Raw genomic sequence first — 21,580 nt, forward strand, 5'->3', positions numbered from 1 at the left:
TTTTGGTTTAAAAAAAAACCAACCTGGAATAAAGGCATTCCTATGGGAATGCTCTTCTCTAAGTACAGGCAAACATTTTTAAAAGATCTAAAAGATCTTTCTCATGCAGGCTCCCATGCTCTTTTCACTGCAATTAAAACCCAAGCAAATGGCATTCTCACTGACTGTGAGCCCAGAGGTTCCAAAACTCCAACTCATTGTCCAGTTAGGGAACATAGGGAGACTTGGAAGCTTTTCAGAGCTTCCAAAGTGCTTGTACCCCTTATGTTGTATAAATCACAACACTTTTGGGCTTTCTATACTATATTTTCACTTAAAAGTACACTTTCAACTCATAAGGTCTGAGGTTTGCGTACCAGGTGATGATAACCAGGTGATGATCAACCTCTTTTCAAAAATCTGTTTATTGGAAACTGAAGACTTCATGCGTAAACCTTTGGTTATGTATCTTTAAGTCAGCAGCAGCTGTGAATCATGTTTGTATCTGTGAAACTCAGCCAAATCCATCCTCACTGCTGTAGCAACAAATGCTGAAGCTCTGAATCCCTTTGTGCTCTTTAAAACAGCTTTGGAAAATAATAGACTGATAAAGGAGAATGCAATCTGACACCATTAGTCTGTGTTTTAACCAAATAAGGAATTACATGTCATCCAGGTACAAGTCTTGCTGACAAGAAGTAATTCTTTCATCTGTCTTTTCTCTGAAAAAAACTTAATTGTGTGAAAGTAGGAAAAAGAAAACAGCCTTATTTTGATAAAAAAGGAGAAAAATCTTTTAAAAACAAACAAAACCCACATAGGTTGAAAGAGAAACTGCAAAGAGAAGAAGACAGTATAAGCCTAGGGCTGACACCTGTTTTGTAGTCCCTGAAATCTAGCTGATGGCTGCCTTTGCTGTGCCTCCAAATCTTCAGGGGTGTGCTTGGGTTTCTGGCACAGAGGAGGCATGGGCAAATATTATCCTTAGAGGAACAGCCAAGGAAGGAGTTTTCACCCAAAACTGTTCAAGAAATAGGCAGTGATTAGAAAGAGGCGTTAAAAATCCAATTTCTTGTGTTGGAACTCAACTGTACCCATTCCCTTTGCCATCTGCAGTACATTTACTGAAGCTTTTTAAATGCTGCATATAAATCCATAGACACTTAGTCCAGTCATAAAAGAACTGCTTTTCCCATGTATGGCCTCAGTTACAAATTTGCTACTGAAATCTGATTTTTCAGTTTCTGTTCATAATATGTTGCCATTCATTGCCTCCAAAAATTTTCTCCTTTCCCATTTGACATCCATCATTTTGCAACATTCTCTTCTCACTGGAATAACCTCCACTGCTGAACCCAGTGTTCTCTGACTGCAGCTGACCATGAGTGCTAATGAATGACTGAAGAGCCTGACCCAGAATGTGAGTGTTCTTCAGGATCCCAACTCATTTCTTTGCCCTGGGGCCAGGTTCCCATCTGGGAGCGGCGCTTAGCCGTGTCTCACTGCGCTGCCAACCCGAGCGTTTTCATTAGCTTCACTCCTGGCTTGGTTTGTTTTCCCATTCCTTAGTTGTTGCTTATATCCTTATTTGGGGTTCTGTCTTCATTTTTTATCTCTCTTTTTCTTTAGGATTTTATTTTACCACTGGCTTGCAGTGAAGAAGCTTTTTGGGAAGGTCCTCTATGACTGTGAAAACAGATAGAGTACTGCTTAGTATTCTGAAAAGCAGAGCTATTGGCTTGATTTATTTTATGTAGAGACAGTAGCTCTCTGTACCTAAATGGAGGAGGAAATGTTTAGATTTTAGGGTGATTTGGGGTTATACAAACCAAAAATCCCAAGTTACACAGTACCAACCCATGGTAGTGCTGCTGGGAGCTGAACTCATAAGTTACCTTTCTGTTTTGTCTGCACAGGGCTGAATTTACTGTCTTGTCTTTTTTCTTTCTTCCCTTTTTTTTCTTTTTTTTTTTCTGGCAGCCTTTCTGAAATCACAGAAGTATTTAGAAAATTGAGCACTTGCTTGAATGATTTTTGTGAATACACAGCTGGCTAGGTTCTTTGAGCAAAGCAAAACAGGGGTATCTATTAAAAACTTAAAAACATTGGAGATAAGAATCTCAGCCCATTTACTTATACAAGATAAATGCAATAGATGGCATGAAATTCTTAGGAAGTTTAACTGTGATTTCAGATTTAGGTGGAGAACTGTGCAACAAGTATGTGAGCAGCCCTCCCCACTACCAGCAGCACAATCAGGAGCCTACAGGTTTCTGTAATTTCCTGTGTTACGGAGCAGTTGGCACCCAGTTCATAAAGGGTGGGAAGCAGAGAGGTCAGCCCTGCTTTCCAGTTGCTCCTGCTGCAATGTATGTTGTGTGCTGGGCTGTGGAAGTTGTATGATGGCCCAGACTTTTCTTCTTGCTGCATTAGAGATTGAAAGCAGTGCATATGTTACAGGAGAGTATCTACAATCTAGGTAAGTATGATACTTGCTGCTGTAGTACCCAGATTTACAGTGGGCACTTTCTTTTCCTCTTCTGAAACAGAAGGTGCTTATCTTGCTGTGTCTTACAGATTTCAAACTTTCCTCCTTCCTTAGCAGATTAACAATGTCAGTCCTGGCTGTCTGATGCTAGTCCTGGTCTGAGGGAGATGCCTGAATGGCCTGTGAGCAGTCAAGGCTGCATTTGAATTTAGGTGCTGTGTTGGGTTTGCACGACAAGCTTTTGGTAGCAGGAGGGGTCCTGGGGTGGTTTCTGTGAGAAGGCACTGGAAGTTTCCCTTATGTCCAGCAGAGGCAGTACTGGATGGATCCAGGATGGGCCCACTGCTGGCCCATCAGTGATGGTGGTAGTGACTGGGATAATATATTCAGAGTACAAAATGTACAACCTCAGCCAGAGAGAGGAGAGGGAATATGTGAGAGCCACAACTCTGCTGACACCAAGGTCAGTGCTGAAGGAGGGGCAGGAGGTGCTCTGGGTGCCAGAGCAGATTCCCCTGCAGCCCGTGGGGAAGACCAAGGGGAGGCAGCTGTGCCCCTGCAGCCCGGGGAGGGCCAGGGTGGAGCAGAGCTCCACCTGCAGCCCCTGGAGGACCCCTCACTGGATCCAGTGAATGCCTGAAGGAGGCTGTGACCCCATAAAGGACCTATGCTGGAGCAGTTCATGAAGAACTACAGCCTGTGGGAAGGGCTCATGATGGAGAATTTAATGGAGAACTGTCTCCCAGGGGAGGGACTCCACTCTGGAGCAGGTAAGAGTGTGAGGAGTCCTGCCTCTGCAGAGGAAGAAAAAGCAGAGACAACCTGTGATGAACTGACTGCAGTCCCCATAGGACAAAAGTTAAGCCCAGGAAAAATAGCGGGTGGGGGGAAGGTGTTTTAAGATTCAGTTTTTCATTTCTCATGATCCTACTTTGATTTGATTGGTAATAAATTCAACTAATTTCCCTGAGTTAAGTCTCTTTTGCCCATTGGTGAGTGATTTCTCCCTATGCTTTTTCTGACCCATAAGCCCCTTGTTATATCTCTCTCCCATGTCCAGCTGAGAAGTGGCAGAGCAGCTCTTGTTGGCAGCTGTTGTGCAGCCAGGGTCAGCCCACCATCCAGGTACTTTATTACAGCTTTTTGTCTCTGAGAATTTGACCAAAGCTGAAAATATGTTCTACTGCTGCTGTTATCACTGTTGCACAGAGAGAAAGCCTGACAGGTTTGGAATCACAATAAAAAATTGAGCTGTTACAGAAAATTGAACCAGATGTATTCAGAGCTTCAACTGCTTCATGTTTCTGCTGCCAGGAAAGAGCAGCACGTGCTGCCCGCAGCCAGAGCTGCTGTTTGCTGCTGTCACAGGGAGCTCATTTATTATCAGAGCAAACCTGAGCACTTCCCCATTTTTTTTAACTTTCCTTGCATGTACTTTCTGTCTCAGCTCCTTTCCCCTGCCCTCAGGAAAGTGTTAGTTGTGTTGTTTTTAACTGGAAAGGTTCTTGTTAAAATTCTGTCTTAATTCCAGAAGACTCACAAAGGTGAGGTTTTCACCCCTCTTCACTCTGCAGATCTGAGCTGCTGCCCTACCCGAAGGTGGTCTGTGCATGCAGGTAAATGAGACCCATCTCCAGACCTATGGACCTGGATCTGGAACTGTGGTAAATCAAATGAAATAGCAAGGATAATTGTAGCCTTTCACCACATGGGTATTTTGCCTTGATTAACAGCCAGAATTGTTTGGATCTTACTCAAGAGAAAGGCAATATAAAAACTCTGTGTTGTGTAGGTATGGTTAGTGCTGTAATTGGAAAATGGGGGATGGCAGAGCCATGGACAAGGATGTGGTTATGGACACACCAAATGAAACCACATCCTAGTTCTTAAGCTTTCCTGAACATCATTAAGTACTCCATTAAAATTCACATGATCTCTGACCTGATTAGTGCTGGGAGCTAATTGAATAGGAGAGAGGAGTTGTGCCTACTGCTAAAAAGATTGCTCAGAAAAAAAAATGTGTAAGTCATGAGAAGTTAGTGAGATGCATCTCCTTGAAATACTCTATTTGAGAGTTAATCGGTGGGGTATAAGAAAAGCAAACTGTTAAAAAATAAAAGAATTGCAAAATCTTTAAAAAACAGGTGCAGCTAGCATCTGATATGGAAAAATGTATTGATACTTCAAGATCAGACATTATGTAAGAGAATAGGAAAAGTGATTGAACTACTTTGGGGAGCCTTAACACATGTATCTGCTATTTCTAAAAATGCATGAAACCCTGAATATTTTGTGGTCTCTCCCCCAAAGAAAACATTTTAGACTTTAGAGTGAGGAACTGCAAGCCTAAAATGGGAGGGGGAGCGAGCAGTGGAACCCACGTGTGCTGCAGCGAGGCTGGTAATTAGAACGTAGCCGGGCAAAACCACAAGGGGACATGTAATAAAAGAAAGCTTTAATGTGAATTAAATACCGTGACGGAGCTGCACTCAGCGACAGCCTGGTCAGCGAGCGGAGCGGGGCAGCGTCCCCCGCAGAGCCGAGCTCCTGCACGGGGCTCTGCCCGCCATGCCCGGGCACCGGGGGGACCAGGGGGACACCACGGGGACACCACGGGGACACGGGACATGGCACTGCGGGGACACCACGGGGACACGGGACATGGCACCGCGGGGACACCACGGGGACACGGGAACACGGGACACGGCACCACGGGGACACGGCGCTTCGGAACTTCTGTGCCACCTGCACACGCACTACCCTGGGTGTTCCCGAGCCTGTCCTTTGGAGCATCACGGGGGAATTGCCACTGCTCCTCAGAGACTGCCACTGACAGAGCGCAGGGCAGCTCCATTCTGAAGTCCCGGCCCAAGCTGCTCTTGTTCCTCCCGGGAAACAACTTTTTAAAGAATCTGTCTCAGTCACTTCCCTCTCTGCTTTTCTTGTCAGCTCTTGTCCTGGCTCTGGAGTGAATTGGCTCCTTACATCTCTCTCCTTCTGATTGCACTATGTAAAAAAATTGGCGTTTTTTTCCTCGCACGTCATAAATAGAGAGCCATAATGGTTGCCTTATTTGCAGGACTACTTGGACAAAACAGTTTTGTTAGTTGAAATTATTCTGTAAAGTAAGCATGTAAACGGATATTTAATAGAAGTAACTATTCAATAAACAGTTTCTGTAAGTTACATATTTTTAATTTTAATATTTAAGTTGATCCATTATTTCTGAACAATCACTCATCAGGTTGGATGTTGCTGCTGTTGTTGAAGCAATGTGGGAGAGAACTGCTTTTCAGAAGATTTCTTACACTCTAAGAGGATGGAGGCAGGTAATGATACAGGTATCAAATGTTAACACAAAAAAGAATAATCTGCAAAATTGTCAGTGATGGATAATTAGTCTCCAGGGCATTGTATTTCTAATTGTCCCAGGCTGTGTTTAAACATGTCATCAGGATTAGGGGGAAAACATCTGTTTTCTATAATATTCTAATAAAATAACTTACAGACCTCAGGGTCATTTCCAGCAGCTGTATATAACCAGGGTAGATGACTAATTAAGAGATGATGCAGGTACAGTAATTTGGATACTGGATCTAAGTTTCACTGGGACAGAGATTGTATCAAGCAGGCTGATGCAGGTATGGGCTTTACCTGCAGCCTGCTGAGCAACAAATGCAGCAAAAATGGAAAGCAGCAGCTGAAGCTGGCTGCCTATAACTCATTTACTGTGCTCTGCAATAAGCCTTACAAAAAAATTTATGGAGCAGATGGGCAAGAAATGTTCGTAGCCTTATGTGCCTTCAACTTTTGGTAAACACATACAAGTGAATGTATCTCAGGAGTTCCTCACTGAGACTCTTGGGTCATGTAAAAACATAAAATGGGTCTGCTGGGAAAGGATTCTTGAGCTTTGAGACAAAACCATCGAGGATGTGGTTAAAAATAGTACTTGTCACTGTTACAGATGTGGCATTTGTTCATCTGAAACTCCTTATAGATGACCAGGATGATGTAATTACAGCAGCTGGTGCTCCACGTGAGGCTAAATTGAAAGTGCCCCATAGTGCTCAGGAACAGGGTGTTCCTGGCAGGGATTGTCAGGAGCCAATGAAGGTGTTACCATTTCCCACCTCTCTGCAAAGCAGGATGGCAGAAGGATCACACTAATGCATTGCCCATCCTTCTGTGGAGGGACTCCTGGGCCGTGGTCCCGAATCACTTCAAAACTGTGTTTGAGCTAAAGGATGGAGACACAGAGAGCACAGTGGGAGGGGCTTTCCTTCCTTTTTCAATCTGTTTGCTAGGGAGGCTTGCAGTGGAGCAGCAGCAGTGCTGCAGGAGCCCTGCCAGCATTCCTGGGCACGGGAGGGCACAGCCCCACAGGCAGCAGGACCCCTCTCAGTCTGTGCCCTCAGTGCCCTTGGGTCTCCTGCCTGGAGAGGACCCAGGAGAGCCAGACTGTGTTTGGGGCAGGTTGGGTGCTGCAGAGCAGAGAAGGCAGGGGCTGTAGGCTGTGTGCTGACAGCTGGGTGCTGCACCCTCCTTGAGCTGGTCTTTGGGTGTCTGCAGGCCAGGGCTCCATCTCTGGCCTTGAGGGTGCCTGAGCTCAGTGGCTTCCTTTGGTGTTTACAGCCACTCTGAACCTTCATTACACCCCCTCTTTATGATCCAAAATAGCACGAGACTGGGTTTTTCCTCTCTTGAACAAACGCAGATTAAAATTACCATGAGAATAAATACTGTTATTTTTTTCTGTAACATTCAAGATATTTTTGATTGATGTAAAGTTTAAATGAAACCATGAGCATATATATACACACCGACACTCACACAAGCACATCAGATGCAGATAATTTTCAACAGCATTTTCCCACCAACATAACTGGTTATAAAAATCCCAGATGTTTCTTGCTTTTGAGATGAAAGTCTGAGTTTACCTTGATGGATTGTAATTCATGCTTTTCCCCAGAACAAGCCATTCATTCACTATTTTCATTTCTAACTCTAGTAACTCCACAGTTTTTTATTTCTAAAATCAGTGCAAAGGAGAGAAGTCATTAATTCTGAGAGCAGTGGTTTCCCTTTATTTGTGCACACAGTTGGCTCTGATGACTGCACTTGAAAACACCCTGCTCCTTCCTCCCACCCCGTCTCTTTAGAGCATTGGCCCTTTGATAGGGGAAGCATCTTAGCTTTGTATCTGTATAGCTTTTGATACCAGGGATTTCATTTGAAGTTTCTTCTTCATAGCATGAATAAATAGCAATCTTGTAATGGTTTGTTCTAGGCTACAATAAATGAGTCACACAAGCAGCTGTGCCACGGTAGGACTGGGTAACTCACAGAGGGGACAGAAGTTGTCACAGGGATATCCTCAGCCAGTTTTGTGCCCTGATTTAATTCTTGTGTGAGAACAGCAGCAGAAGATTTATTTCATTTAGTGTATTTGAGCCTATTCGCCATGAGAAGCGAGATGCAAAAAGCTCTGCAGTGTACAGAGCATGTGAGTGTGATATGAGAGCCCTGTTACTGATGTACGAGAAGAAAAGGCCTGAAGCTCTGTTTTATTATTCTGTAAATATGCTGTGCTAGAGGCTCTTACAGCAAGATGAAAGTAGAGGGGTTTTTTTAATGTTCATTACAAAGGAGTCCTTCTCACACTTGGATGGGTGAATCCCCTTCTCTAACTGACTTTGTGTGGCCACTTGTCTGGAGAGTCCCTAGAGGTCAGCCCTAATAAAAGGTTATCAAATACCAAGAAATTATAGGCTTCTCAGTAATCAAAGTCTGCTCCTAAGAAGTGCCAGATAATTTATTTATCTTCTGGAAACAACAGAGCAAAAACCAAATAAAGGAGGATAATCTTTCAATAGAAATATGTAGTAGAAAATATTTTAAAATAGCATTATTAAAATTATTCTAATTTAAAAATTGGCAAAATTGTAGCATTGAAGTGCCAAATTTTCCTAATTAAAGAAAGAACTTCAGATGATCTCACCAGTGACATGAAAATGATGCAGGTGAACTGCTATGTGCCAAACTTCCCTGCAAAGATAAGGCTGAAGGTTTCATGTGTTCACTTCTTCACTCAATACTGCACAACTAATTTGTGGGTGAGTGTAAGCTGCTTATGAAGCTAATTATGATTAAAAGGTACAAGAAAAGATGGCAAGAAAGTAATAAGTTCACCTTACAGAAGTATTCTTAAGGTCAATCCTTCCTAACATCATGGGCAATTTGCAATAATAGAAAAAAAAATCATTAGGGCAGTAATTGAAATAGTAGCAAAGTGTGATTAGAAATGTGGGAAGAGATTTAGGCTTAGAGGAATATGGTATTTATGTAAATGATATGTTTTTAGTTTTTTGAATACTGTCCTATTTCTCATTTACTGGGGGAAGGCTCTGGTATTATGGGATGGAACAGGGAAGGACTCATGTTCTGCCTTACAGCACTGGTGCCCAGCCCTAGGATCACCTCGGTGCTCTGGCTGTGGATGCTCCTTAAACACTTTGGTGTGGCTGGGAGTGGTCTGACCCACTGAAACTCCTCCAGCTGGCACGGGGCAGGGCCAGGGGAGTGAGGGCAGGCTGTGGAGCTGGGCTGCAGCCAGGAGAGAGGGGACACAGGGTGCCCTGCCACGCTGAACACCCGGGCACGAGGGACAAGCTGACAGGAGACAGCAGGGAAGGGCCCTCCAGCACCGTGCCTCTAAAACTCTCCTTGGAGACAGAGAGATGGAGGTTCAAATCCCTCCAGGCAGAAAAGGGATAGAACATGGATCTCCCACATCCTGGGTCACTGCCCTAATTACTGGGTTAGGGGATAAGAAGGGAATGACAGCAGCTGTGGTGAATCCAACCTCTTATATCTTAGAGGATTTTTTTTTTCTGTTGCAAGTGCCTGAAATAAAACATTTTGGATGAAACAAAGCACTTCCCTCACTGCAAAATTTATGGGATTTGTTTTAGTTTCAGCAAAGAAAACCAGAAAATATTACTTCAGATTGATCTGATTGTGGGGTTTTTTCTCCCTTAAGTTTCATTCCATTGCTTGAAAGCATAATCAATTATTTGCACAAGCCCATTCGTAAACATTAAAAAACACAATTTGGGCTTTGCTGGAGGACATTTGCCTGTAACATCTCAGCCTATACTGGCAGACTGTGACCCCAGTGACAGTAACTTCCAGCAGAGCAGAGCTCACTGAGGTGGTACCATAGCATGAACCTGTGAGTAGATGGGTATGTGTACACACTACTGAAATACTGAACACTGTAAATATATATTTACATTGATTTAGAAACTTTAGTAAATGGGAGACGCTCTCTGTTCCCTTGATGCCTTTAATTGAAAACAAGTGACAGCTGGTCCCACAGTGATTCTCTTCAGGAAGTGCAGTGGGGTCCACATGGGAGTGGCCTTTTTTGGGGAAAGATAATGCCTGGTACAATCCTTCCTGTGGCTCATTTTGGATGACTGGATGCTTGTTTGGTGGCTGGACAAGACAGCAGGTCATAGGAGTTCTGACTTACTACAAGTCACTGGAAGGAGGTGAGGTGTGCTGTGAGGACAGAGCGAGGTCTGTGTCTTCAGGCAGAGAAAAGCTGAACATCATTATGAAGCCTCTTCTAAGTGAAAAAGAAGTATAGACAACTTCTCCATACTTTTAAAATATTTAGAACTGTGCTTCATTTGTACTACTCATCTGCTGGTTGGGAGTCACCACAGCCAGCATAATTGTAGGAAGAAAATGTACATGCTTACTCTACGTCTGTTATTCCCTTCTTTGGGCCACTGTGGATTCCACTATGTCTGTTAATTGTATTTTATAAATGACATAAATGTACATGGAACATTACAACAGGGAAAATATGACAACAGTAATACTACAGAGCATAATCCCTGCCTCAGGAGCTTCTTATCTGAAGGCCTGAACATATTTGTGATACTTAGGGAGGGAGCAGTGTGGAGACGTTAGCCACGCTTGGCCTAACAAGAGATTTGGGGTTCTGAGAAATGGGCAGGAGGAGGAGCTGAGAATAAACTGGGCCTCTCCAGGGACAAGACATCTGGGTCTGAGCAGCACCCATGAGGTTCTGGTGCTCTGAAAAATTCTTCTCCAAGGTGATTAAGAGGGATTTGGGCTCCTTGTTCTAGCTAATGGGGAAAGTTCAGGGGTTGTTTTGGATAAACAAAACAAAGACATGAAAAAAATTACATTTAATTTAATTCAAAATGATCACTGAAAAAGCAAACCCCAAAGTATACTTGGCAATTGGCACAGCCTTGTTTAACACTTTTCAGGTGCAGCACAGTTACTCTCCCAGGATCAGGCCCTGAGGGGATGCCAAGAAGAGAAATGCTTGAAAGCAACATATGGAAATTGAACACGAAGTAAAAGCTCGAGTGGAGATAGGTGGGTTCAGGAGCTGTCTTCAGGAGAGGGAGCCAAGGCTACGCAGTGGGAAGTGTGTAGAAAATGAAAGTATGTAGAAACTGAAAGGTATTCAGCAGCAGTCATGTCAGCATAATGCGTGCAGTCATTTCCTCCTGACGAGTGTATGCAGCACATCACAGAGCTGGGGCTGTTGTCAGGAGCAGGCAAAGGCAAGGAAAGGCACACATGTGTGCATGTCATGGACAGCAGCGACGCGAGGGATGAGGCACGCGTGGGGAGAAGCCACTGAGCAGAAGGCTACAAAAGATGAAAGGGCTTTCAAGAAGGGCTGGTATTTTTGTGATAAAACTGACCAGTTGTTCATAATTAAAAATATGTTTCCCCAAGGTCACTTGAACTTTTTTGCCAGGATCACAAAGCTGTTCCAATCTCCAGTGGTGTTCAAGCTTGAATTAAATGTCTGCTGACATCTGCCAGGGTAAGTGTCTTTGTTTCCTCCTTCACCCCTTACAGGAAGCTTGGTTCATCTGGAAGAATTTAAGTTCTGGAAGGCCCCAAGCCCCAGAGGAAGAGATTTGGGGCACAGTAAAACTTCTCCTGCAAGCTCTTGGTATGCTATGGAAAGCCAGTATCTGTCTGATCCGAATTTCCATAGACCTTGTGCTGGTAAATGTCCCACTGTCTTCCTGATGTGCCAGTGTGTCAGTGAGGTTTGAGTTCTGTCAGGGACACAGAAGTGACAGCTGCTTTATCTGTGTGCAATGAGCTACAAAGGAAGGACAGACCACACTTTGGCTAAGACCAAAAAATGCTTTGCATTTTTGAATCTTTGAGCTATTGATTTTCCCCTCAAGTTAAACCTTTTCCAGGAAGGCTGCCATACTCATGTCTCTTCCCCTTCAAAATTATACATGGTGTTTCTTATGGCAAACAGTCCATCCAATTCTGCAACTCTTTAAACACTGACCTCCCACCTCCCAAAATTTCAATTGGACTTGCAGTACTTTTTTGTCCCAAATCATCTCAACTCTATGAGGGCTGCTGTACAGATTTAAAATTTCACCTTGCCTTACTGGATTTTTATTAGCCATAATTTATTGTTATTGCCTGACATCCTCCTCAGCCCAGAGCATTTGCTGTGACACAGGAGGGGTGTGATTTACTTAAGCATCATGGACTCGTTCAAGCCTTTTTGCTTTCCTGCAGGTGGGAGTTAATTGTCATCCCTGTTGGGTTACATCTCCTGGCACCCTTTGTGCCTGTTGTGTTACTCTCTCTGGAGTGGATGGCTGTGGAGTGCAGTGTCACTCACCTCTGTGCTTATTCTTCATGGCAAGGGTTAAAACCTGGAGAGGCTGTCACGGGTCTCCCTGGTTAAAGGGGCAGCTGGAGTCACCACCACACCTGGGCTGTGGTTTCTTGACATTTCCCTGGACATTGATTCCCCATTGCTTATTGGGAGAGGGGGGAGACTGAGAGAGACCACTTCATTGTTTGTACCCAGTATGTTTTTTGTGAGCACATTGTCAGGATAGGCAATTGTCTCTTTATCCAAGTCCAAGGCATATCTGAGTCCAAGACAGCTGATGACATTATATTGGGCATTCATTTTAGAACTGCTGAGCCCACAGAAATCAATAGTTTTCCATTATCGGGTCCGGCTGGGTCACTAGTCTGTCAATGAGCTGTTACAATTGCTGTACAAGGGTGAACCTGACCAGTCAATTGCTGCTGACAAAAGGAAAACACGCTGACAGCCACTGGAACAAGCCAGAACACAGATTTGCACTTTGGTTTACCGTCTGAGAAGGCTGGGAGCGGGGCCTTTTCCAAGATGTAGGGCACGCACTGTGGGAAAAGAGGCCCCTTTCCCCTCCCTGCCACATGTCAGACAGGCCTTCCCTGCCCAGGGAATCCAGGTTTGCTTCTGCAGTCCCAAACACCGCAGAACTCACTAAGTGGAGGTGAAGGTGCCAGCTTCCACAGCACTGTGTTTTTCCAGCCAGAAAGGGACGTGCTGAAGGGAGTGCTTCTGGCAGCCAGGCCAGAGGAGCAGCCTGCAGTGACCTCTGCTCAGGGGTGGCTCAGGGCTTCTTCTCCGTGGCACCTGCCTGTGCTACAGTGGGCAGGAATGCAGATGACAGGGTTAACTCCTTTTCCTCTCTATGTTTTAGCACTGACTTCCTATCAAATTTGAGAGCAGAGCAAAAATAAATATTTGGAAATTATCCCAATATTATGATTTTTAATTTTCAACTTTATTAACTTCTTTCAAGTGTTAAATCCTGACCGTTTTATTTATGCCTGCGGTCGTCTGTTTGATTCTCACAGAAGTCAATATTCACTTGTGCTCCATCATCAAACAAAAAACTGGTAATCAACTTTATCACTGGAAGCCAACTAGCTGGGTTTTAAAAAATACACTACCCAAAAGAAAGATCATTTGCTTTAAATGAGAGGAGAGGGAAGTCTTTTTAACAGAGAAGAGCAAACCTTCCTTTACTGGTAATTAGAAGCACCAGTTTTATATGACTTGCAGCATTTGGTAGCTCAAGCCGCGTCAGATCTCTTACAGCATTAATTAAAAAGAATTTATGTTTTTTTAATAAAATGCTTCATGTTTTAGCCCCTTTTCGTCCTCCTTCCAAATGTGATTACGGGGGCTGAAGGGAATTCAGGTTAATATGTTGACACACTTAACAATGCGGGGTCATGTAGCGCAATGCGCTCGGCTGGCTCGGCCCTGACAGGTCCCATCAGCCGCTGCCCTAAAGGCACGGGCGAGGGGAGGATTTTAATTACCGCGCTCTGCGCCAGTTTGCCAGCATTAAATTGAGACATAATTAGGCCCCCGAATTTTAATAATTGTCCTAGCTAATTGGGCAGACAAGTACGCTCTGCAGCGTGGCGTGATTAGATAATTAGTGTTTCCAAATGACAAAATTGAGCTCTTGATTGCAGATTCCAGATGCGGGAGGGGGAGCGGGCGGCTGCCTCCGCGGGCAAAGCCGGGCCGGGCGAGCGGGGCCGTGCCGGGGCCAGGATCCCGGAGGGAGCGGGGACGGCACCGGGCACTCCCGGGCGTGAGGCGGCTGGCCTGGCGGCGCCGATTGATCGCCACAGCCCGAGGCACGAGTGGCGGCCGCGGGAAGGACACCGTGGCGGCGGGACGGGCCCGCCTCGGCGGACACGGGCACCGACACGGGCACGGGCACCACCGGCCGGACACGGGCACCGGCACCGGCACCACCGGCCGGACACGGGCACCGGCACCGACACCAGCCCCGGCACCGGCCCGGCACCGACACCAGCACCGGCACCGGCGGCGCCTCCCCCCGCGGCCGCCAGGGGGCGCCGCTCCCGCGCGGCCGCGGCCTCGCGCCCGTTGGTGCCCGCGCCGCGCGTCCCTCGGCAGGGCCCGGCCCCGCCGCACCGCAACCACCGCAACCAACACCGCAAGTACCGCAACTGCTACCGCAGCCACCGCCGCAAACACCGTAAGTACCGTAACCAAGTGCCGCTCCCGCCGCCGCGCCCGGCCCGGCCCGGCCCTGCCTGAGCCCGCTCGGCGCTGAGGCGGGCATCGCCGGGCTCCCCGGCCCCTCGCAGCCTGCCGGGGAGCCTCGCTAACGAGAGAGATCGATTGATTCGTTCTATCAAATGTGCATAAATCTGTGTATCTGTTGAGCTAGGGCGGGCGCTCGGATGGCCGCGGGCACGGCCCCGGCAGCCACGGCGCTGGAGCGGGCGGCGAGGCTCGCAGTGCCACCCTGCCGCTACCGACACCTGCGGCCGGCGCCTTCCGCCTGCAAATCACACATCTCCCATTAAAAAAAAAAAAAAAAAAAAAAAAAAAAAAAAAAAGGCACAACCGAGCGTATTAGTATTTTTATTAGGGAAAAAAAAATAAATAAAGAGGCTGTGCGCGCAGAGGAGTAAGCCCGTGGCTGAGCGGCGCTGCCGGGCCCGCACCGTCCCGCGCAGGCTGCGGGCCCCGCCGGCCCGGAATTGCTCCTGTTTGTTGTTATTCTCTTCATTTTCTCTGCGAAGAAGCCGGCGTTTTCATGCGGCAATATAAAGCTGGATCGCTAATAACTGAAAGTTAAAATGCAAACGCTTCACTGAGGAAGCATTTCACGCAGCTGGTGCAAAATAGCAAGGTTTTTCGCTCTTACTGTTTATTTATGGGAAAGGAGAAACAGTTTTATGATTTTTTTTTTCCTGTGTGATAGTACTGTTATCAAAATACAGATGCTTTTCCTACATCAGTGATTTTTTCACTACAGCCTAAGGGCTTCTTGGCTTTTAAGGTCTAGTTATTTTTGCTAATATATCGAGATTTTAACACCTGACTTTGATAAATCGACTCCAGATGCATTGTACAGTTTTAAATACTTATTTTCAGACATACATTCTGGCTTAATAGACTGCTGTCTCACCATTTCAGTGCTTCAAAGCGATGGTGCTGGGGATTGTCAGCTCTGAAGACAAGGTTAGCTCACAGAAGCAGGATGTGCTGTGTAAAATGCTGATTTATAAAAGTGTTGCAATTTATGTATCTTGCAGGTCGAATTGCATGCATTGTACGATCAGAAATACATAGAGGGTTAATCTGCCAGTGCTTATTTTAAAGCATCATGTTGTCTCTAAAGGTGAGGGTGCCAGAGACGTGCTGGAGCAGAAGCCAGGAGGTGCATCTTCCAACGCACTCCAGCCTGGAGAAGCTGTGGCAGAGCAATCCCACCCTGATAACAAACCCCCAAGACCTAACCCAACCCTCGGTGCAGCCTTGCTGGGAGCGGTAAGCACCCTGCCCTGCCCCTGGTGAAGAACACCTCCTGCTCATTTTTAAATACCTGTTCTGACTTTGACGGGCTCTGGAGCAGCAGGTGACCCGTGCTCGGGCCTGTGAGCCTCCGAGGCTGCTGCTCTCCCTCAAGCAGCTGCTTTCTGAGAAGCCTCAGTAGCCTCTGTGCCCAAGAGGCTCTGGCTCCGTTTTGCCCCCCTGCAGGAAGGCTTTCCTATTAATAGGTAGGCTTGTGGTGCCCATGGGAAGGTCACATCCAGCTCCAAGTTTGTGGTTAATCAAGCCTATTTTGGTGAAGTTGAACAATTTAATCAGTGCCTGATGAAGCCTTGGATATATCTGTGGTATATCAAACTGTCTTCAAATCTAAAGCAGTCATCACAGGCTGGACGGGGGAGGAGCTAACAACACAGTGGTAGCTCCTGCCCTGGTCCCGGGAGAGAAATGCTGTGTAGGTGCATCACAGGAGCACAGCACCTGTGCTGGTGTGGCCATTCCAAGGCCAAGGTGAGGCTCCTGTTCCCAGAACGCTCTGGCACTGTTCACTAACCAGATTACAGCTTGGGCAGGCATCACTTAGCAGTCGTTACCAGGAATGCTGTCTGTCTGCACGGTGGGAAGGCTGGGACTCTTCCTTTAAGGACACTGTCAGATAACTGTCCTGCCGCTGGTGTGCAGTTTTTGTGATACAGTGGCAGGACAATAGGAACGGAAGGCCACTCAAATGTGGCACTGAATGGCACTGTGTGAGTTTGACCTGTTTCTTGCAGGAAACATGCTCCACCCCTGCTTCACCTACAGGTGTAGAAGGAGGGTGGGTTTTTTTGGTTAAGATGTTACTGTCTTCAGACTTGGTTATTTTGGAAAGTTTCATTCCAATTTCACGTTAATGCAACGATTCTGATGAGTTTGAAGTACAGAAAATGGTATCCCTGTTCTGCCTGATGTCTTCTTGGTCAAACAGTTTTGTGGGAGTTATGAATTTAATGGTATTTAAAACATAAAAAGTAAAATTAGACTTATAAAATAGGGTATTTGTTTTAGTGGTCTAACTGAAGTAGCTCCAGTTGTTAATTTAGTATAATTTCCTTATGGTGCAGGCAGCTGTAGAAGAAGAAAGCATTTTAAACTAGTAGAAGGGTTTCCACACTCGCTTCCTCAACGAGGCGCCGTGTTGCTTTTCCTCTGGCCTCAAACACGACGCAAAGCTGGTTCTGTCGGGAGTGCCCATGTGCACCTCCCTGCAAGCCCGGCCCGAGGAGGCGCCGCCTGCCCGGCAGCCCTAGGCCTTGCCAGGGCACGTCTGCGTGCTTGCCCCGCTTTCGGCGCGTCTCCCCGGTGCGGGGAGCCCCCCAAGAGCGGCCAGACCCGGTACCGAGCCCCCCAAGAGCGGCCAGACCCGGTACCGAGCCCCCCAGGAGCGGCCAGACCCGGTACCGAGCCCCCCAAGAGCGGCCAGACCCGGTACCGAGCCCCCCAAGAGCGGCCAGACCCAGTACCGAGCCCCCCAAGAGCGGCCAGACCCGGTACCGAGCCCCCCAAGAGCGGCGAGGGGCGCACCCGGGGCGGGCTGGCAGCGAGGGCTTCAAAGGAGAGGAGCTGCGGACAAAGCCAGCGCCGAACGCGGCTCCGCCGGCGACTTCCAAGGCGCTTTGAGTCTAAAGGAGAAGTGATGGGGCGATCATCTCCTCGGCTCGGCTGCGGATGGGAGGGTGGAATCTTGCTAACAGCTCGTGTATCTGTATATTTAATTGCGACCTGGCTGCATGTTCCTGTTGGGGAAGGATGCAGATCACAAGCGAATCTATAAAAACGCGGTTGACACGCCCGGGAAAGGGATAAGTGACAGATGAAACGAGAGTCAGCGCGGAGCTAACTGGCAAACGCATCGGTACAAAGTCAGGTACCTTCTGAGAGGAGGAGTAGTTTGTTTTATTCCGATGCTCCTGAGTTTAGTCTCCTATCTGTGTGATGGAGAGAGGAGCTAATGTGCCCTGTTTAGGATACAGACTTGCAGATTAGGTTAGACTACAGAAACCGTGCTTCACTCAAGACTTAGGACAGTCAGAGGAATAAACCGGGTTTCCCCCACCGACGAAAACATGGAATTTTCTCGTAATGTTTTAAGGGGATTAAAACTTGTTTAAACACAACTGTTGTGCACACGGAGTTGGTAGGGTCCGGAGCTCAACGCCACCGTTGTGCAAGGCTGGGGCGCTGGTAGAGTATCAGCCCCGCTCCCGTTTTCTTCACTTTTGTGTTACTTTAAGTTTTCAATGAGGCTGGTGTAATTACGAGGCGTTTAACTTTTTGCCAGGCTCTTTCATTATGGCTTTTCATTTGCACCTCGCTTTTAAGAGAAGTAATAACATTCACAGTCAGGGGCAAATCCTGTTAATGAACAAATTAAAGTTCAAACAGTTATTCAAGTTCACAGCCCCGCTCGCTGCTCCTTTAATAAGAGTTATACATGTTACTTTCTCTCGGGATCACTCCCCCTTTTATTACTTTTTAAGCTTTTCATAAGCACTAGAGGGCTATACGGGCAGCTCCCAGCCTCTAAAGAGCCCACAGATCCTGAATGGAGCCCTAATCCGACCTTAATTTGGCAACTTTTGTAAAAAACATAAAAGCTCGGGTGCCACCCTTGTGCGCTCAGATTATAATGTCGCAGGGAACAAGCCGGGGGAAGGCTCCTTCTGTGCCGCACCCACCTATTTGAGTTGGTTCCCTCGCCTCAGGAGCCGTGCAAAAAGCCTCTGTGAGTGCCTCATGGGTACCGGGAGAGAAATTATGATCGATACCCTGGGAATTTCCACCCCCTCCCAGGACAGCTCTGCCCGGCTCTGCTGGGCGTGGGCTGCCGGTGCCCCAGCCCGTCCCGCAGCGCTGCCCTTGGCCCGGTTGCGGCCTCAAGTGCCAGCAACGTGGGTAAAAAAAAATAAAAACAAAAATAAATTAAAAAAAAGATAAATCTTTTCGCTGTTCCGCTCCTCCCGCCCCCTGCCCCTCTTCTCTTTCTTCAGACCTTCCGCGATTAGAGGGTCTGCACTCACCTCGGTATTTGCATAAGAGGGATCAGAATTGCCCTGTGAGGGCTGGCCCGGCCCAGGGCAGCCGCAGGTCCCGGGGGGAGCGGGGCCGGGCTCCGGGCCGGGGGCGGCGGGCACGGCCCGACAACGCCCGGGGAGTTTGACACAGGTTCAAGGCAGCGCCGCTGCGAAAGCGCTGTCTATGTACAAACAGAGGAGATCACACTCCCCATTATCTACCTCCTGGCGCGTGTTTGATTTGTGACATCAAAAGCTTATCAAGGCAAGCTCACAAAAAAAAAAAAAAAAGAAGAGGGGGAGGAAAAGGTACCTCTTCATGGAGGGAGATCCCTGCGGTTTGGGTGATGCAGGGCAGGGAGGAAGGGGCCGGTGTTGTCAAAAAGCCGCCGGTGGCAGGGAGGCGGTTTCCGCCCCGCCCGTGGCCCCGCGGGCCGAGCGGCGGGGCCGGTGCGGGCCGGCCGCGGGTGCGGGCGCTGCCGCGGGCGCGCAGAGCAGCGGGCGGGCGGGCTGGCCCCGGCGGACGGCTGGAGGGAGGCCCTGATTCCTCGCAGCCATCCACACAGAAGTGGTTTGATATAATCACCATGACAACTGCCGCCTATAAGCATACAAATAATAGAGATGAAATAGACAAAAGATTAGCATGCCATGAAAAGTACAATAAGTTTCTTATTTAGCATTTAGATAACTGTCTTTCCTCCGGAGCAGGCTTCAAAGTTGAACCCAGTTTAGACCAAGAGGATTAATTCTTTCTCCCGCATGCTTCATTGAATCTCTCATTACCAAACTTTGTCTGTATTGATGTAAGATTTGATTGAAGATTAGAGCATTTAGCAAATCTTGCTTTTCTGCATGTATCAGGCCTTTTCAAGCGCAGACCGCGCTGCCCAGTGGTCAATACCCTTACTTTTATCCAGTGTCTGCTTCATTTAAACTTAATCAACTCCCTCAATGAACTGGAACAGGGAAACGTCCCTGAGGTAAGAATGTTGTGCTTTTCTTAGATAATTCTTTGCTCCCTCTCCCAATCCGCTGGCGTTAAACCTAAAATTGCTCTCTGATGAACTTAATCAATATGATAATGACAATTGGGGCTGAATGGCTCGGCCTGTGCTCAGCACGGAAAAGGTAGACGGCTGTGCCCATTGCCCAAAAGCAACTTCTCCCTTCTCGCCTCTCCTTTTGTGTTCACTTCTCCCACCTTCCTTTCTCTCTCTCCCCCTCTTTTCCCCCCTCCCCGTGACACCGACCGCTGTTCACGCTGGAGAATGATGCTTCTTTGTGCGGCAGGAGGACTCGTATGTCACCGCCCGGAGGAGCGGAGCGGAGCGATTGGCCGGGTGAATTATCTGCCTTGTTGCAGTGAATTATTTGCGCTGTTTCCTTTCCCAGTCAACAAGTTTCTGAGGTATGGCGCAGATCAATCAAAGCTGACAGAGCGCATGTGAAGCTTTTACTGTGTAAATCTGGACCTCTTGTCCCGGCTTCGTTGGCACTGGCATCTGTATATCATTTTTATACTGCTACCAGTAGAGCAATTTCAAAAGTATTTGCAAGGAAAATGGATGTCCCCATCTGTTCCTGGAATCATAAATGTGCCACTTTCGGAGGGTTTTCACTGGTAATCATATCTTTAATGATGAACAAACTTGTGATATATACCTTTCCATAAAATGGGGTTTTCTTCACTTTATTGTGATTGGCTGGGATAAATAGCTTTTCCATATGTTAGGAAGATAAAACATAAGATTACCAGACCTCGTTTCTTTCATCATAAACAAAAGAAACAATTCGCTCCAAACACTCTTTAAACAGAAACAACTGCAGAATTAAATTGTATTAATAAGCTATCGATGGGCCAGGAGGTAAACAACAGTCTCCACAGAAAAGACAGCTGGTTTAAAATACGAGTAGTCGGTCCTTCTCGCTATTTGTGTGACCTTAATGCAGACGTGGATTTTAAATACTCGATGCCAATTTTAATTTTGATTTTCTTAAGTTTGTCTTATCTTTATCTCTCTTTTTTTTTTCTTTCCTCTAGCTTGACTTGAATTTCCTTAAGTGCCAGAGCGAGGACACGGTGCTGGGTAATGCATTGCCAAGCACTATATTTAGAAAGCAGCTGGAAGAGAAAATGTCCTCAGGAATCCGGGCTGTTTTGTTGTAATGTCCCTCCAGTCCCGGCACTGTACACGCTCGTTCTGCAGACGTGCAGAACGCTACCTACCTGGGAGCGCTGGGCTCGGCTGGGCTCGGGGAGCCGCTGCTCACCCACGGCACTCCTCAGCACCCTGACACGTGCCCGGGGCTGCCCGCCCGCCCTCGGGGCGCGGGGCAGCGGCCCTGGGTTTCCCCCGCCGGAGGGTCCCCTTCCGGGCCGGGGCCAGGCTGTCCCCATTTTTCCGTGCACCGTGCCTCAGCCGCAGGCTCGGTGCCCCTTTCGGTGGGACCCCTCCCCGCCCGGGGCCGGGCAGTCCGCAGCGGCGGGACGGGGGGCACCGACACGCCTCTCCCCTCCCGGGAGCAGCAGCAGCACCCTCGGACACACTGCCCGCTACCCGCCAGGAGCGAGGGTGGATGCTAAAGGAGGTCTTGTCCGCTGGGGTTTGGCCCTTCGGGGATGGGGACAGGGCTCCCGGGGCAGACCGTGCCGAGGGGACGTCCCCGCCTGGCTGTCACCCAGCGTGGGAGCCCCAGCGGCCCCGGAACGGCGCCGGCATCGCTCTGCTCCGCGCCTTGGGGACCCCGAGCCCCGACGGCTGCACTGGGCATCCCGAACCCCTCAGTGCTCCGCGGCCCGGCACCTCTGCCCGCTCCCCAGGCGGCAACGGGGCGATGCAAGGGGACGCT

At 47.8% G+C, this 21,580-nt stretch overlaps 1 long non-coding RNA gene across 12 annotated transcripts; it reads left to right on the forward strand.

Annotated features, from left to right (window-relative positions):
• The first annotated feature begins 2,260 nt into the window (after positions 1-2,260).
• On the forward strand, positions 2,261-13,543 carry LOC135305096 (uncharacterized). Of its 12 annotated transcripts, none has more exons than XR_010366382.1 (7): positions 2,261-2,458; positions 4,042-4,131; positions 4,778-4,867; positions 5,712-5,796; positions 10,777-10,888; positions 11,258-11,348; positions 11,994-13,543. It is a non-coding gene; the product is annotated as an uncharacterized LOC135305096 (long non-coding RNA). The 12 variants fall into 12 exon arrangements; XR_010366381.1 differs by having other exon boundaries at positions 2,262-2,458; positions 12,077-13,543; XR_010366383.1 differs by having other exon boundaries at positions 2,262-2,458; positions 11,280-11,348.
• Positions 13,544-21,580: the final 8,037 nt, after the last annotated feature.

This window comes from Passer domesticus, chromosome 7 (genome assembly GCF_036417665.1).
Source record: "Passer domesticus isolate bPasDom1 chromosome 7, bPasDom1.hap1, whole genome shotgun sequence".
NCBI lineage: Eukaryota > Metazoa > Chordata > Aves > Passeriformes > Passeridae > Passer > Passer domesticus.